The following is a 17012-nucleotide window of genomic DNA, read 5'->3' on the forward strand; positions in this document are numbered from 1 at the left end:
TTCCTTTGTCCTCAGCCCTGCCCAGGGTTCTGCTAAATCTACTATGCCACGCCTTAAATTTAGGGCTCTTTCCTCTATTATCTGACTACCGATGACAGCTAATAGAGCTAACACACAGGACCACACCAAGCCACCAGCAACTATTATTTTTTGGGTCATTGCCCAATTTATAGAACTTTCTAAATTCTATTAAAGTTTTGCAAAGTTCACACAAATGAAACCAAGTACCTGCTTTTTGCACGTCATCAATCCCAACCTTTTCTGGTGAACCAGACTGAAAGAGGTTTTCTTAGAATCTTTTTGTTTTCTGTTTTAATCTAGAAAATGCAATTGAGAATAAAATCAATGAATATACCCAAACTATATCTTTGTTAGAAGGGAACGAGGATTCACTGTTCTTGCCCTTATTTCCCCACCCAGAAACTGATACTCTCCCTGTGTCTGGTGCTGCCTCTAGAGGTCAAAAGAGAAAAAGGCAGAGGAGAGATCAGACTTAGGGGAGAGCTGAGCAGTGAGTCACAGGGAGTTGGAGTTGCAGGTTCGCTTCCAACACTGCCCCGGTCTTATTGACAGTGAATTCAAGCAATCAAATGGGCCTTTAGGAAACATGACCAAGATCTTCTTTGGGGAAGCATGGTCAGATTAAGAGGCATAATTGCTAAAAACACATAATCTGTGGCCTGTGCAAAGGACACCCAACTGGGACACTTGAGGTCTAGCTTTGAGGCCCTAATGTGCCATCACCGGGTTCTGTGAACTGAACTCCTCACCAAACACCATTTCCTTGCTATGTGATATAAAGCAAATATAGAAAATTATATGGATATATAATTTCTAAAACACATCTCAGTATTCACTTCAACCCAAGACTCAGTTTGTACTAGGCACAGCCCAACAATTATTGTATCTTCCTGGAAAAACAGAGCCCTTAAGCCAAATTCTCTTCCCATGTGATTAAAAAGAAAATTCTGTGCTAAAGACTAAACCAAGAGCCTCAGCTATAATGTACAGGATGTGTTTTTTATTTTTAAAGCATAAGCATGTGAACAGCATAAATCCATGAAGTCCTCCCCGGAGGCACACAGTTTAAGAGATAGGCCCAGAAAATGTTGGTGTTTGATTTTTCTAAGGAAACATTCAAGTGTCCCAGTCAAGTTCAATCCTGTCTAAATGAGAAAGGTCAGAGTCTGTTTTTCAGCTTGGCCTGACATTAGTGGGGATTTGATGACTGTGTTTGTTCTGCTTGTTTCCATGAGCACGGGGCACTTTCTTAGAGTCTGTGGGCTCTATGTTGAAACAAAAACCAGCAGCCATTTGCACACCTGCCGCTGAAATGCTGAACATTCTACGAGCCTCATCTACATTCACAAAATTAGATCCCTCTGGGTCAGATCTATGGCTGCACTGTGAGGGTGTTGGAGGGATCGCTCCTAGGTGATTTTTTCCACTGGGCACAGTCCTGGCTGGCCTCGAGTTATGACAGAGCACTTCTTGGCAAGGTCTAGGCCTTGAATTATGATGGAGCACATCTTACCAAGGTCTATGCTTTGCATGGTGGGAAGTGGAGTCCATGGCTGTATCAATCACTCAATTCCAGATTGCTTATTTTCCTTCAGTAAAGTCTACAGGACTTTTTTTTTTTTTTTTTTTTTTGCCTTTGATTTTTGTACTTGCCTGAGCAACCCTCCCAGAAACCATTGCCAGGTTTGGAACCATTAAGGAGGGAAGGGGCTTTTGATGGGGCCAGGCAACAAAATAAACAGATCCCTGGTCCAAGCAGCAGCATCTCCTTTGTCTCCCTCACATTAGAGACCCTCCTGCTTAGAGCTCCTCACAGTCACGGGAAGAACCAGATGACGGTCTGATGATGGGGCCTCAACATCTTCCTAAAATGTATTTGCATAGAGAAAGTAATGAGAATTTCTTCTTGGGTTCACAACCTTACAAGAGAAACAGCTATTTTTTAAGGGGTTCTTGACTAGGCACAGGAGAATAAAACAATTTGCCAAAGATGACAAAAAGTCTACTAGAAGATAAAAAAAAATCTTTTTACCTTCTCAGTATTGTCTTAAAAAATAAAAAGAAGAAATCAGCAATACGCTATAGTCTGTTATGTTTATGAGATTTATTTTCTTATTGGATCAAGAGTTTGCTAGGGAGAGGGAAAAAGAGGCTTAGGGAATTTTTGAAACTCTCCTTAAACAGAGTTATTAATTCTCATAAAGACAAATATTTACTTAAAGGGCTGATTCATCATATCATAGCCTTGTGAATAAACATACCAAGGCCTTGAGTATAGGAAGGAAATATGGGGAATTAGTAATGAATGGACCCAGGAGGAAGAGGAGCTGCCAGTTATTAAGCACCGAGTGTTGACAGACGTGATGTTATTTCATTCATTCTCAACCAGAGCTAAATACTATATCTCCCTTCTGTAGATGTGGAAACTGAGGCACAGAGACAGTAAGTTATTTTGAGTTCATATTACGTAGATCAAGGATCAGAACCTAGGCTGCTTCAAGAAAACACTCTTTTCGACTCCACTTACTATGCTGGACCTAGATGTAGGGAGAAGGTGAGGAGGCTGGGCTGAGCTTTAGGTCAAGCTCTGCCTGTCGGGGCAACCTACTTGATTCATCTGGGCCTTGGCTTCCTGAGAAATTAAGGCCCATAACTTGAGCCAAAGTACAAGTCCATCACTTTTTTTGTTTTTGAAGAAATAACATTTATTGGGATAGGGTCATGGATAAATTCCAAGAGAACAGAAAGCAAGAACTTTATTGTGCTCATCTCAAACATTGTCCACTAATTAATTGAGGCATAATTCTAATATCATGAAAAGTACAGATCTTTGTAATTCATTGGGGTTTGACAATTGTGCACACGTAAGTCAACCACCACCCAAACCCCAAGCCCCTTTCCAGTCAATTCTACCCCCTCCCTACCCAAGAAAGCAATCACTCTTCTGATTTTTGTCCCCATGGCTTAGTTTTGCCTGTCCTAGAACTTCACACATGTGGTGTTGTATCTGCAAATCTATTCTTAATGTTAGAGGAAGATCTGCAGTTCCAGAGGTAGATGGCAAATTATCATCTCCCTGTTGACTGTGGAGTTGGCTTTGTGAGGCCAGGTGGGTGGAGCTGAGGCCAGGTGAGAGGAGCCGAGGACAGGTGGGAGGAGCCGAGGACAGGTGGGATGTTTGTATTTCCTGCTTCTCCCCCGGATGCTTATTAATTCTTTGAAAGCAGGATCTAGATCTTTTATAGAGTCAAATAATATAATGCACATATTACTTTCTCAATTATTTATTTAATAATTGAGATAATAATTAGATAATACTTTTCCATCCTCTGAATTTATTCATTTATTTATATATTCATCCATTCAATAAAAACTTATTAGTGTCCAACTACGTTCCTGGGATTGTCTGATGCTGGTTTCAAATAAGATGCCTGGCTATGTCCTCTGGGAGGACAATTAACCCATTGCCAGTTACAAGATTCAGGACTGATACTGCTCTGCAACAGCAAGGCACAAACAAGAATTTGAGTCTTGGGGCCGCATTTTATTACTCATTTCTCATTATTTATTCACAGCCTCCTGTGTGCCAGGCATGGTTCAATAGTGCACAATACAGAAGTACATGAGGCTGAATGCTATCCTCAAAGAGTTTATCTTTTAGGAGTTATTGATCTCTGCTAAGAAGTCAATAGCTTCTTAAAAACTACCAGCTTTTACCAGGGTCATGTACACTGATTAAAATCCAGTGTCATGCACTAATTTACAAAATTAGTGCATCTTTGACGCTCAATCCACATTTTGATAGGTTTTCAGGAGTCACGTCTCGAGGGGCTTCGAATGGGAGTCACTGGGCAGCTTTTAGAGAGTTGTGAGGAATCCACTCCTCCAGGCAAAGGTGGAAAGACTTCTTTCCTGCAATATTTCAGGCAATTTGTGGCCTCTCAGTCCGTTCACTGTCAGTAGAGGCTTAAGAAAATAAACCATAGGCTAGAAGGTATACTTGAGGATTTTGACAGTTCCTTGAAAACACAGCATAAAGTGTCCCAAGCTCATAAAATCAATGCCACACACACTTTCTCTCTTTCATTCTCTCCCTCTTTCTCTCCCCCCACCTTCTCCGTCTCTCTGTCTCTCAAGGTTAACTATTGTAGCCCCTAGGGGACAAAAGGTTTTAGATGTTCTGCAGATGAATGTTTGGTATCGTGGGACAGGACAGAGCAAGAACAATCGCCTCCTCTTTGGCCAAAACTTCCCCATTAGTGTATCAGAAATGTGCAGGCTCTGATTGCAGAATAAGAATAAGTAAACAGGACATAATGGGTTTCCAATAAATGCTACCGAGCCAGACTCCAAGTCTATTTGGAAAGGCTTATTTGACACGTAGAGCCTACTGGGGGAATTGAGGACAGAAGGATAAAGGGAGTTGAAGTTCATGGATAAAACCACGTGCAGGGCGGGCTGAGATCCACATGCCAGCTGCAGAGGTGAGATTGCTCTGACTGGAGCAGCCCAAGGATCTGCCATAACACCTTTGTCAGAAATATCCAGGTTTGTCAAATAATTAGAACCTTGGAAGGAAATGAGACCTAGACAGCTTTTGGACTCCTTTTTTCTGTTTATATTTTGTTAGTGTTGCTTTATTTTCTTTTGTTTGAGGGGGGAGCAAGGAATGTTTTTTAAAAACCTAAAGCTAAGAATAGTAAAAGGCCTAAAACCACACAACTTATGGAACCAGAATTTGACTGAAGCATCTCAATTCTCAATCCTGATTGTTCCCTAACCCATTTCATAAGCAAAAATGCTTATGTTCTAATAGGACTGAAATTAGTTTTTATTAAGACTAAATTTCTTTCTGATTTTAATTGGAAAAAAAATTAATGTATGTATACATTAGAACTTACTTTAAATAAGACTTCTTTAAGAGATGGAAGGCTGAATGACTGGGAAAAGGAGAAAAACTCTATTCCCAGATGATGCTTGGGGACACCCCCCCCCTCAAAGCCTGCAGAACAGACTGTCCTTGGGAGCCCTTGGCTAGCCTCTCTGTTGCCAGGGCATTAACTCTCCACGAACAAGTTAATGAAATAATCAACAAAAGGCTGGCACATTTGGAATACAATCCAAACATTGTTTCTTTAGTGCCATTGTATCTTTGCCCAAGTTCCCTAGAAGCAGGGTCCTGGTACTTGTGTTTATTGAGGGGCTGCTCTTCAGGGAAAATGTGAAGGGGAGTCTCTCAGTTTGGTAGGGCTGCCGTAACACAACACCGCAGACTGGGAGACTTCAGCACCATCAGAAGTCAATATTCTCATAATTCCAGAGGCCAGAAGTCCAAGATCAAGGTCTCGACTGATCTAGTTTCTTCTACTGAGGCCTCTCTGCTTGGTTTACAGACGGCCACCTTCTTGCCGTATCCTTGTGGGTTTTTCATCTGTGCCTCCCCAGAGTCTCTTTCCATGTCCAAATTTCCTCTTCTTACATGGACACCAAGTCAGATTGAATTATGGTCCACACTAACAACCTCATTTTTTTTAATTTTAAGTAAATTTATTTCAGGTTAATGTGAGGATACAAGCAACCAGGTCAAAATATTTGTTTTTGTTAGGTAGAATTCATCTTGTGGTTATATCTCACACACAAAATGTGTGCCAAACCTCCCCATCCCATTCAATGAGAGCCCCCCAACCCCTTCCCCTTCCTCATTACCCCTCTCTCCAGTTTGAATTGAATGAAATTTTCTCCTATTTGGGCATGCATTGGGTCATCTACTGGCTTCTTATTAGTATTGAGTACATTGGATAATTGCTTTTCCATTCTTGTGATACTTACTAAGAAGAATCTGTTTCAACTTCATCCAGTAGAGTACCAAAGATGTGAAGTCACCACCTTTTCATGGCTGCTCTTAAAAGGTCTTCTCTCCAAACACATTCTGAGGCATTGGGGATTAGGGCTTCAGCACATAAATTAGGGACACAATTCAGCCCATCACAGGGATGACAGAAGAGGACCAGGATGAGGAAGGAGGGCAGGATGTTGTCTCCAGGGAAGCCTGGTCCACAGGGTGGGCACCTGGGTGACTGCATTGTCAATCAAACCTTAGAACTGGGTCTTTCTGACCTGGTATCTGTTAGCCCGCTGGCCAGCCCCTAGCGTGTGTGTGGCCAGTGGCTGGAGGGGATCCTGGTGTATCTGCCCAGACACCTCAAAGCAGGGTGGCTCCCAAGGGTCAAGGGTATTTTTCCAGAAAGCATCACACAGAGGTAGGCCATTCAGGTGCTTTAGCCGCTGGGAGCAGGTGCCCCATGCAGAGGCTGCTGGGCTCCCCTGGGTGTCACAGAAGTTTTGAGACTTCTGCCTCCCCCAGCTAAAGCCCACGCTGATGCCTCCAGGTACAACCACAGGACATCTGAAGCTGAGGAAGAGGTGGTACCATTGCTATGAGAAGGAACAGACCAGGCCCCCTCATTCCCAGTGCAGCTGCCCAGCTTTGAACCCCCAACTTTAGCCACAAAACCCATTAGCCCTACCACTTTAGGAGCCTGCAAATCCGTCTCCTCTGCTCTCATTGCCATTGTCTCGGTCCAGATCCATCACTTCTCACCCCTATTCCTAAAGAGCTTCTTCTCCGCTCTCCACACCTCTGGTCTCCCCCACCTACCCACGTCTCACACAGCAGCCACATGCGGGCGATTTGCCTCCCCCCACAGGCAAGGCAGGGACAGAATCTGTCTGCTCAGCAGGTGTTCCTCCGAGAGTCTCCGCTCTGCTGCTTACTAGGGCTGTCTAATCTTCCTGTGTCTCAGTTTATTCATTTGTAAAATATGAATAATGTAACACCAGGCACCTTAGAGTTCGGCAGACTCAGGGATCTATTTACGTGTCTGTGTATGACACTTAAGAGTGACATCAGGTGCACAGTGAGCAGATGTGAGGGCTGGCCGTGCCCACTCCTACTGCCAGTGGACCCGGAGGCGCAGCCCCAATATCAGCGCCCAGCGCCGAGTAGAGGGCTGGGTGCAAAAGTTTAGATAAGTGGAAGGTGCTAGAAGGAGCCTGGCAGCCCGTTGGGATGAATATCACACGTATTTCTCCTGATATTTTTGCAGATGGTGAAACCAGGGGCACGTGTGATCCCAGTTTCAGTCATAATCTCTGACTCCACTTGCCTCCCAGGTAAATATTGAAAGTTAGTTTATAGTAGACACTAACTATGTTGATACCAGGTAAGGGTAAGAAAGCAAAAATCCTCTCATCAGAAGAGGTGAGAAGGTTACATGAACCACAACAGTAACACCTGGTGTTAATAATTTCACAAGGTTAAAAAAAAAAAAGATAACAGCATATGAGTATTTGCAAACTGGCATAAAATCTGGGCTCACCTGGCTGTTGTGGTAACTTAACGGCTGCCAACAGGAACCGGAGCCTTATGATGGAATCTCTCCTGTGATCCCAGCAATCTCGCCCACCCTGGCTGCCCACAACCAGTTCTCTTCAACATCCAAACAACTTGGTCCCAGAGCTGGGCTCTGCCAACTCACTGGGCTGCTGGATCCTCTGGCAGCAGAACCCCCTCTTCCTGCCCGGGGGTCCCCACACCTCCCCTCCTCCCTCAGTCTCCTCTTCCACTCAGCCAACCCTACTGCACAGAGCCCCCACGCTAACCTTTGCCACGATGCCAGGAACAGTCAGAGATGACTGACATCTCTTTCCTACAGACCAAACTCAGGCCCATGAGCTCACAAGCGGAGGATTTTAGAGCTGGACACCAGACGGTTTCCTCTCCATCAATGCAAAGTCAGGACTAACCATAATAAGAGGGACTTTTTAAATACCACTCTAGGCTGGGCACAGTGGCTCATGCCTGTAACCCTAGCATTCTGGGAGCTTGAAGTGGGAGGATCCCTTGAATTCAGGGGTTCAAGACAAGCCTGAGCAAGATCAAGATCCTGTCTCTACTAAAAATAGAAAAACTAGCCTGGTATCATGGCAGGTGCCTGTAGTCCCAGCTACTCAGGAAGCTGAAGCAGGAGGATTACCTGAACCTCTAGTAGTTCAAGGTTGCTGTGAGCTGGGCTGATGCCTAGGCGCTCTAGCCTGGACACAGTAAGAGTCTATCTCCAAAAAATAAATTAAAAAAAAAAAAAAAAACCATTCTATACACTTCATATTTTTTTCAATGTTGTTTCTTTGTATCATTTCTTTCTCTGCCTTTAATTACCCTCCCCGCACACTTTTATCCTTTTTGTGGTTTTTGTTGTTGTTTTGTATGTTTTTACCCAGTCTGTCTACCTGCTTGAGTCCCAATTCCTTTAATTTCATGGTGCTCTATGAACACATAGCCATAAAAAAAAAAAAAAAAAAGCAGAAGGAATCAGATCCCACTAAGCAGGGATGCTTACCCTGCGTCCACTGTCCTGGAGAGTTCTGCTGTTCACCCAGTGTTCACAGACACAGGAACATGAGTCATCAGGGAGATGCTATTGCCACCCAGTTTTCTCCCCAAACCTCCCTTGAAAAGGAGGAAGTGGCCTCTGACATTGGGATGTATGAGCGAGAGTTCCACACGCAGCACAAAGCCTGAGAACTTCTGCCACCGACTTCCACACTGCTGATGGGACTCTGGTCTTGTGTTTGGGTTTCAAACCTCAAATCTAAAGAGAAATGTCACTGGAAGTATGATTTGCAGAAAGCAATAAAAAGGCTGATTCAGAAGGAGAAACAAAGGTTAAATGGTACAACTTTTGATGACTTTAATTTTAAAAATAATTATACTTTTTTAAAAGGAACATTTTGGCAATGGAGAGGATGGAAATGAAAAGAGCCATAATTGCTTTCAAAGAGCATAAAGCAATATTATGGAAGAAAGAAGATCAATTAGGAGGTTGGTCAATAAAGCTGGAATGAGGTATAATTAAGCTGGTTCAAAGAAAAGTTTGATTAAAGATTACAAAAAGCTCTCTAATTATGAGGAGAGGAAAGGAAAATCTTGGGCGAGGCTGCCAAAGGAGGTTGCACACTTGCTTACCCTACAGACTGAAATGAGAAACCCAACAATTAGAGATGATTAGGACAAAGCAACATCATTCCAACAAGGCAGAAGCTCCATTCTCCAGTAAAAAGGATTTACGACCAGCCCTAAAATCTTTAGCCATGTTCTTTCCAGATTTTTCAGGACCATGTGAGTGAGTACATACAGGGAGACGGATCCCCAACCACTCCACGGGGACAACTCAACATGTTCAAAGGACCGGGAGCATTAATTCTCCAAGATTTCCCCTGCAGGAGGACGAACAGGATAGGCTAACAATTTGTTCAACATTCGTAAACTCATCCGTGACAAGTATGATTTTAGGCAGATTGAAAATAGAAAGACGAGAAATGATTAGAAAGTCTAGAACTACAAAACCCATCTATGGTTAAAAACTCTTTTTCAGCTCCCTTTTATTCCACCAGCAACCTAGAAAAAAAATACTTTGATTGGTTATTCAGAAAATATTAGCATTCAGAATGAATCTGATCTTTTGTTCGTTTGTTTCTCTATTGAGGGAAGAAGACACAGCACAGCTTTTCTGACTCTGGAAGGAGGACATCGCCAAACCTTACATAGCTGGGGCTCATTCTCGCCCCAGAAAGCCACCAGGCACGGGGACTTTAGAGATGTTCACTGTCGCTAACAGGCAACTCCGTTCTTTTCTTTGCAATCATCGCCGCCTCTCCTGCTTTGAGACCCTGCCATTCCCATCCTCTCCTTTTGTTGCAAAAGATCAGACTTCTGCAATTGGTGGTAAACTCTACTTGTGACTTAAAAGAAAGCTGTTTTAGAGAGCAAGCTGTGAATTACCCAAAACAGACGCTTAAAATTAAGCAGTGTTTCTCTCCCTTATAGGCTACTAGCAATGAAAGGGCATAATCCACGTGTGAATTTGCATTTGAATTCTCACCAGGGAGGCAGACTCAGCAAACCAATTAAGTAATTAAATCAATTAACCAAATGTGTAATTAACCTCCAGAGCAGAGGTGTCAACAGAAGCACCAGAAAGTACCCTCCTCTTGGAATTATGTGGTGGTTTTCAGCCTTTCAGTTTTCTATCTTAAAGGCGTAGCCACAGAAGGAAAATATTCTCACGGTGTGAGACTGGTGACCAGGCAATCGTCCTACAGACTGGGTGGAATCAAGCCCTGGGCAATGGATGCCTCCCCTTCCAGAGCAGCACACGGAGTCAAACAATCAATCAATCACAGCACAGTCGAATCCTGTGTGTATGGACACAGGCGTTTTGGTGGCCATGGTCTGTGAAATGCTGGCCCATTCATGGTCAGTCCTCTTGAGAACACATATGCCCATTATAAAGAAAAGTGGAAGAACTAGAAATTTCCAGGACAGATCCCTCCCTAAAAATGATCAACACCTTATCATTCAAACAACTGATTTGGAGAGAAAAGGTACCAAGAAAGGGATGGCAAACTGTGTGAAACACAGTCCTGAGAGGCCGTGGTTTGGACCGAACCCCTACACTGGGCCCCAGCTAATCGGACCAAACCAGAATGGAGTCACTTATGCTAGTCGCCACGAAATCAAAATAAACTCTCAAACAGGCCAGTTTCCAAAGACAAGAGAAATACAGCAACCCAATCAAAAGAGACCTAGTTCACCTGAGCCCCTCTGTTTTAATTCTATTAGGAAAATAACTTTGAAATGACTAATCTGCTTTTTGTTCCGTTTTCTACCTTCTTCAGACCTTTTCTGCCTATAAAGCCCAACTCCTGCTCAGCTCATCAGAATACACATTCTATTGTACAGAACAAGGGTTGCTCATTCTAGAATCACAAATGAAAACCAATGAGGGGCAGGTGCCATGGCTCACACTTGTAATCCCACCACTATCTCTTTGAGAGCCTGAGGGCAGTGGGGAAAGACGGCTGGGAGCCAGGAGTTTTAAGACCAGCCTAGGCAACAGCAAGACCCATATCTCTGCAAAAAAGTTCTGTTTTGTTTGTTTAAATTAGCCAGGCATGGGGCAGTGCCTGTGGCTCAAAGGAGTAAGGAGCCGGCCCCATATGCCTGTGTTGGTGGGTTCAAATCCAGCCCAGGCCAAAAACTGCAAAAAAAAGAAAAAGAAAAATTAGCCAGGCATGGTGGTGGGCATGCGTAGTCCCAGCTGCTTGGGAGACTGAGGCAGGAAGATTACTTGAGCTCAGCAGTTGGAAGCTGCAGTGAGCTACAGTGATGCCGCTGGGTGACAGGCCAAGATCCTATCTCAAGAAATTAAAAAAAAAAACAAAAAACAGAGCATAAAAGCCAATTAGATCTTTACACCAAAATTGTTGTAACTTTTCCTTTTGACAACTGTTTATACAGGCTTGACCTATTCACAGAAATTCCTGGGAAAGATGAACGTGGGTGAATAGGAATTCTAAAACGCTCTGTGCAATTTTGGCACATGGAGGTTCGACTTTACCAAAACAATAAATTAAGGCCTTGCCATAATTACTTTTAAGTAGCTCCCCCTTATAAGAATTTGGTTTTCAAGTAGCTTGAGGAATGTTTCATGGAATTAATGATGAGAAAGACACTAAACTAGGCCCAAGGCTTTTTAGTAGCTGTTATTGAGGGGTGGTGTGAAATTCATTCAGGAGAAGAATTACCAACAGAGAGTTACATGTGGAACAGCAAATAGATAATACAGACAAGAGGCAAATGATCTATTGACTTAGTAAGATAGAGTGACTTAGACCATTACTCACACCATTTCAGAAAAACCGAAATCCAGAAGGGGAGGTAACACCATCAAATCATTAACAGGGGAAGTGAAAGCCACAGTGTTAGGAAATGGGAAGCTTATCAAGAGAATAAATATGTATGTGAAATCTCATACGGCATTTTCCTGTTCCTTTTCTATAAAAGACGCCATTTTCAAAGTTGACCTTGGGCAAGATCAAAGCTCACCTGCACTAAGTCAGCACACAATTCCTAATCTTTAAGTAAAAAGATACACTTGTGAACAGTAACTCTCTGCCAAGCTCACGGGCTGTCCGCATAATCAGGGACTTAAAGTGCAATTTATAACCAGGCAAGGATGTTTGAAGAATCGCATTCCATCCGCTAAAAACTCAAGGATCCCATTCCCACCCCAAGTGCTGAGAAAGCACTTGGTATTATTTCAATTAATCTCTCTGGGCCTCAGTTTTCCCATCTAGAGAATGAAGGAGTTTTAGAATAGGGAATCTCTACAATCTCTCTCACGATTCCAACAGATTGTATTTTTCTTTTCCACCAGCAGAGGAAGGGACTTTCTGACAGCAAATATTTCTAGTCCTACTATTTTTGATCAACCCGGATAATAAAAATTTGGTACAAAAAGCTTTTTCTTACTGTAAAAAGATAGCATTTCCTTGAGAATAATTGCCAGTCTTGTTGAAACTTTAGCTGAGGAACTTATCAAGTAAAGAAACCATCTCATTTCAGACCATGGGCTAAGTCCAGGAAAGTCAAACCAGCGCCTCATGGGAATTTAGAGTTACACACTTGTTGGTCAAGTTGAAGGTAAAGAATGTGAATTTATTTTCAAGATTCTCCAGGACCCTATGAACTGGGGCTCTGTTTTTTTTCTTCACATCATATAATTGACAAAAACAAACTTCTAGGAAAAAATATGAATCATCTCTGCAAGGCCAGATACTGCCAAGTGAGGACTAGTCTCTGGTCAGTACAGTTTTGTTTACCTGTACCTTGTCCCCCCAACTCCTCCGAACAAACTGTTGTCCTCACAGACAGCCTTGGGGACGTGTGATGGCAGCAGGAGACTGAATTCCAATTCTAAGTTATTTCATAAAAGTAAATAATTTTTATCCTGTCTACCCCTATGCAAATTAAGTGTGTTAGCAATGGCATGGATTTGTAAAGAATTATAATGATTGATAGACTGATAATATTCAATATAAGGTGTTAAATATTAAATGTGATAACATTAAAATTAGATGTAAGATGTTAATGTTAAAATGTTTTCTTAATCACATTGAATACATCCCAAGGCAATCCCAAAGAGATGAAAAGCAAGTCCAAAACAACTAGCAATGAAATGTCTAAAAACAAGTACATTTAAACACTGTTTCTCTTGGACTCAATTCATTCCCTAAACAGGGACTTACTGAACACTTGCTAAGGGCTTGCCTAATTCTAGAAATATGGATAGACTGGAAAACAGTTCCTACCCTCTGGGAGTTTGTAAACTATGATTATATAAAGATCTTTATTTGAATAATTAACATAAAGTGTCAGTATTTAACACCACAAGAATCTTAATTTTTATCCTCTGTGAAGTGTTTGGGGGTCTTTTGTTTCTTTTAAACAATGAATGACAGGAAATGTAGAAAAATTCATAAAATATTCAAGCATACTATAATGCACAGAATTTTTTAAAATCATTGTAAGATAAATGGCAAATTAATTTTTAAGACCATAAACGTCCAGAACTTAACTGAAGTATTAACATAAAACCTAACTCTTTGCCCCTAGAAAAGAAAACAAGGAAATAGTTTTAAAGACATAATTCAATTCTAGTTTGCTTGTGTCTTACAGACCAAAAAAGAGAAAAAAAATGCTAAAAAGTTTGTTTATGAAGATCCCCAGATGATACTTTTTCAATAGAGGGTATATATAATAGAAACAAAATATTTAGAGGCTTTTGCAAGTGGGGAGTCACTAGGCCTGGATCTCATTTCCAAAACTGATGGGCCACCCAAAGGTCAAACTATTTCCTCAGGGCTGTCACGAAGCTTGAGAAAATTCCCAGGATTCCTGAACATTAGCTGAGCTTCCGAGAGGAGGAAGCCACCGTCTTCACCCACCCACCCTAGTAGGCAGTGGACTTTCGCCCTTTGCTTTCCAGCCTTAACTGCTGAGCCACCAATCCTTTACCCTGATCATCATCTACTTACATAAAACAAAATAAACATCTTACATTGAAACATAAAAGGCTAAAAGTTATTGAATAGAATGAATCGCCTGCCTCACCTTCAAATTTTTGTAGAGCTAAAGGCCTTTGTATACATTGACATCACAGCATTTAGTTACTACTCCTGGTAGACTTTTTAGCAATAACTATGATTTACTCATCTTCCTCCCCTCGACACATAGATTTGAAAGGGTTTGCTGTAAGAAAAACAATCGTGAAAGTTCCTTTTAGACTCTGGAGGCTGAGTTTGGAGATACAGTAAAAATAGTATATTAGCAATTCATCATTAATGAGAGATGACAGTATGGGATGGGACCTTAGTATTTTAGACTTTAAGACTATATTAACTTTCTGAAAGCAAAAGCCTATTGACTCCTAAATGATACTCAGCCCTCTCCCTGGAAACTGGTTTAATGTAGCATATGCTACATTTAGCCACTGTCTCTATCAACACAGAAACTTCTGGAGAGGATTCCTCTGCAGACAGTGCCATTGTATATTTGAGAATTCACTATGAAAATGTTTTCTATAGTTAGAAAACACATACACACGTATTGTTAGAGTATCTTAAAATGTACGCTTGTGTTCTTAAATAGGAATACATTTCTAGAAATTTCTTTCAAAAAGGATCTAAATTCTACCGAAGACATACCAAGGGGAACATACTGATGAGTTAAAACAATTTACTTGAAAATAACCCTTTTTATTTATAGGATTTGGGAATTAGCATGAGTGAAAATCCTGGTAAACAAGGCTAGAAATAATTATTCCTACATAGAGTCTCTATTAAACAGGCCGTTTGATTTGTGAATGAATTAATCACAATATAAATCCTATTCAAGAAAGAACATACACAAATGATTAGAAACTATGGAGGCGTCTTTGTGGTGTATAAATCGGATGTTTGTGTGATATATTCATGGTAACTGCTAAACTGTGTGGGTATTTCTGCCTTCAGAGTTGCTGTTTTGCAGAATAAGCTCACCCAACTTAACATATAGAGCTTAGGCATCTAGACCAGAAATTCAAAGTGCAGTGAAGAGAAAAAAAAAAAGATATTTCAGCAACAAGCCACTTGACCAAGAGAAAAATAATATGAGGAATAGTGGGACCAGAGTTACTTCCACTAGCAGACCTAGTTTTAGGGGAATGTTTGCTTTCTTGCCTTCTTTTTCTTTCTTTGTATCTTTGTTTCTTTCTCTTTAATTAAAAAAACATTATTCTGCCCATTTACCAAAAAAAAGAAAGATCGTTTTAGCCAAAATATAATGTTCCCAAAGAGGCTAAAGGCTCACACTTAAACACATTTAAAATAACTAGCATGAAGATCTCTCTTCCAACAAACTGGCATCCCTTTGTTATAAATTGGATAAATGGCTATTTATCTCACAATATAATTGTTTTTTCATAGAGAAGTAATTAAAGTGATTAAAATTAAATTAAAATAAGATTTTTTAATCTAAAATTAATAAGCAAAATATTACCAACTTGTACCACAAAAGTATTGACTCCAAACATACTGGAACTAATTTGAATTGCCGACACACTTTCAGACATTTAAAACTTTTTTTTTTTTTTAAAGACAAAGTCTTACTCTGTTGCCCAGGCTACAGTGCCATGGCCTCAACCTAGCTCACAGCAACCTCAAACTCCTAGGCTCAAAAGATCCTCCTGTATCAGCCTCCTGAGTAACTGGGACTATAGGCATGTGCCACCGGGTCCAGCTAATTTTTCTGTTTTTTAGTAGAAACAGGGTCTCACTCTTGCTCAGGCTGGTCTCAAACTTGTGAGCTCATGTGATCCTCTGACCTTGGCCTTCCAGAGTGCTGGGATTACAGGCATGAGCCACTATGCCCAGCTAAGACATTTAAAACTCTTTAAGTCACTCCTATAATCCTGTAATGCAGCAGTCCCCAACCTTTTTTGGCCCCAGGAGCCAGTTTCATGAAAGACAATTTGCAATTTTTTCCACAGACTGAATGGTGGAGGGGATTAGATGCAGTCTATACCTGTCACATACGGTTTGCAGTAGGGTTCAAGATCCTATGAGAACATCAATGTAAACATTTCACATTGTATATCGAAGCAGTACACTGAACCCCATAAACGCATCAATGTACAAAGTTATGATTTAATAAAAAATAATTTTTTAAAAAAATCCTATGAGAATCTAATGCTGTCAGCCAACTGACAGGTGGCAGAGCCCAGGCAGTGACACAGCAATGCGGAGCAGCTGTAAATACAGATGAAGTTTTGCTTGCCCCCCACTCATGCTGTGCGGCCTGGTTGCCAACAGGCCGTGGACCTACACGGTCCTGCTCCGCGGTTTGGGGCTGCAACTCTAACACATCAAGTCCTTGTCACTAATTCAACTGAAAAGATGAAAAGTTTACCTAAAGCATGAACTACGTGTGAGGGAGGACTTGTTCTTTTGTTTCTTATTTTTTTTTAAACTCAAAAAAGGGGGAGAAAGTACCAGTTCTATTTAAAATAATTTTTTAAATATTTGAGGAAATGCTGTGAACAGTAAAAAGCAACCATTAGGAAACAAATATTACAAAAATGGTAATAAAACAAATTCTCAATTACCTAAGGGAAAATCCCTATGAAAAGAGTCTCAACACATCTATTCTCAACAAGAAAAAATATTGAGGAAGTGATTGAAGTGCTCCAGAAGGAAAAATGCAAAAACAAGGTCATCATAATGGTCAGAAAACCAGTATCATCAGATCCTTAGTAACCAACAGGGCTCTGGTGTGGAGAGTCATGTTTCATGCTTGAATGGAAACCGTATCACGTGGCGTATGGTGCCTGATTCATCTAAATCAGCGGTTCTCAACCAGCGACCCACAACTGTGTTAAAGGGCCGTGGCATTAGGAAGGTTGACGACCACTGAAAACGTAATAGTCTGTTAGAAATTAAGGAAACAGACACATTTGATAGTCTTCCAGCAATGGAAGACCATCCATCCACTAAGCTCACTTCTCTGTCGGCTCCTCTTCAGCCTTAGGGAAGCGGGTGAGTTTGTTAATTCC

The sequence above is a fragment of the Nycticebus coucang genome, chromosome 1 (genome assembly GCF_027406575.1).
Source record: "Nycticebus coucang isolate mNycCou1 chromosome 1, mNycCou1.pri, whole genome shotgun sequence".
NCBI lineage: Eukaryota > Metazoa > Chordata > Mammalia > Primates > Lorisidae > Nycticebus > Nycticebus coucang.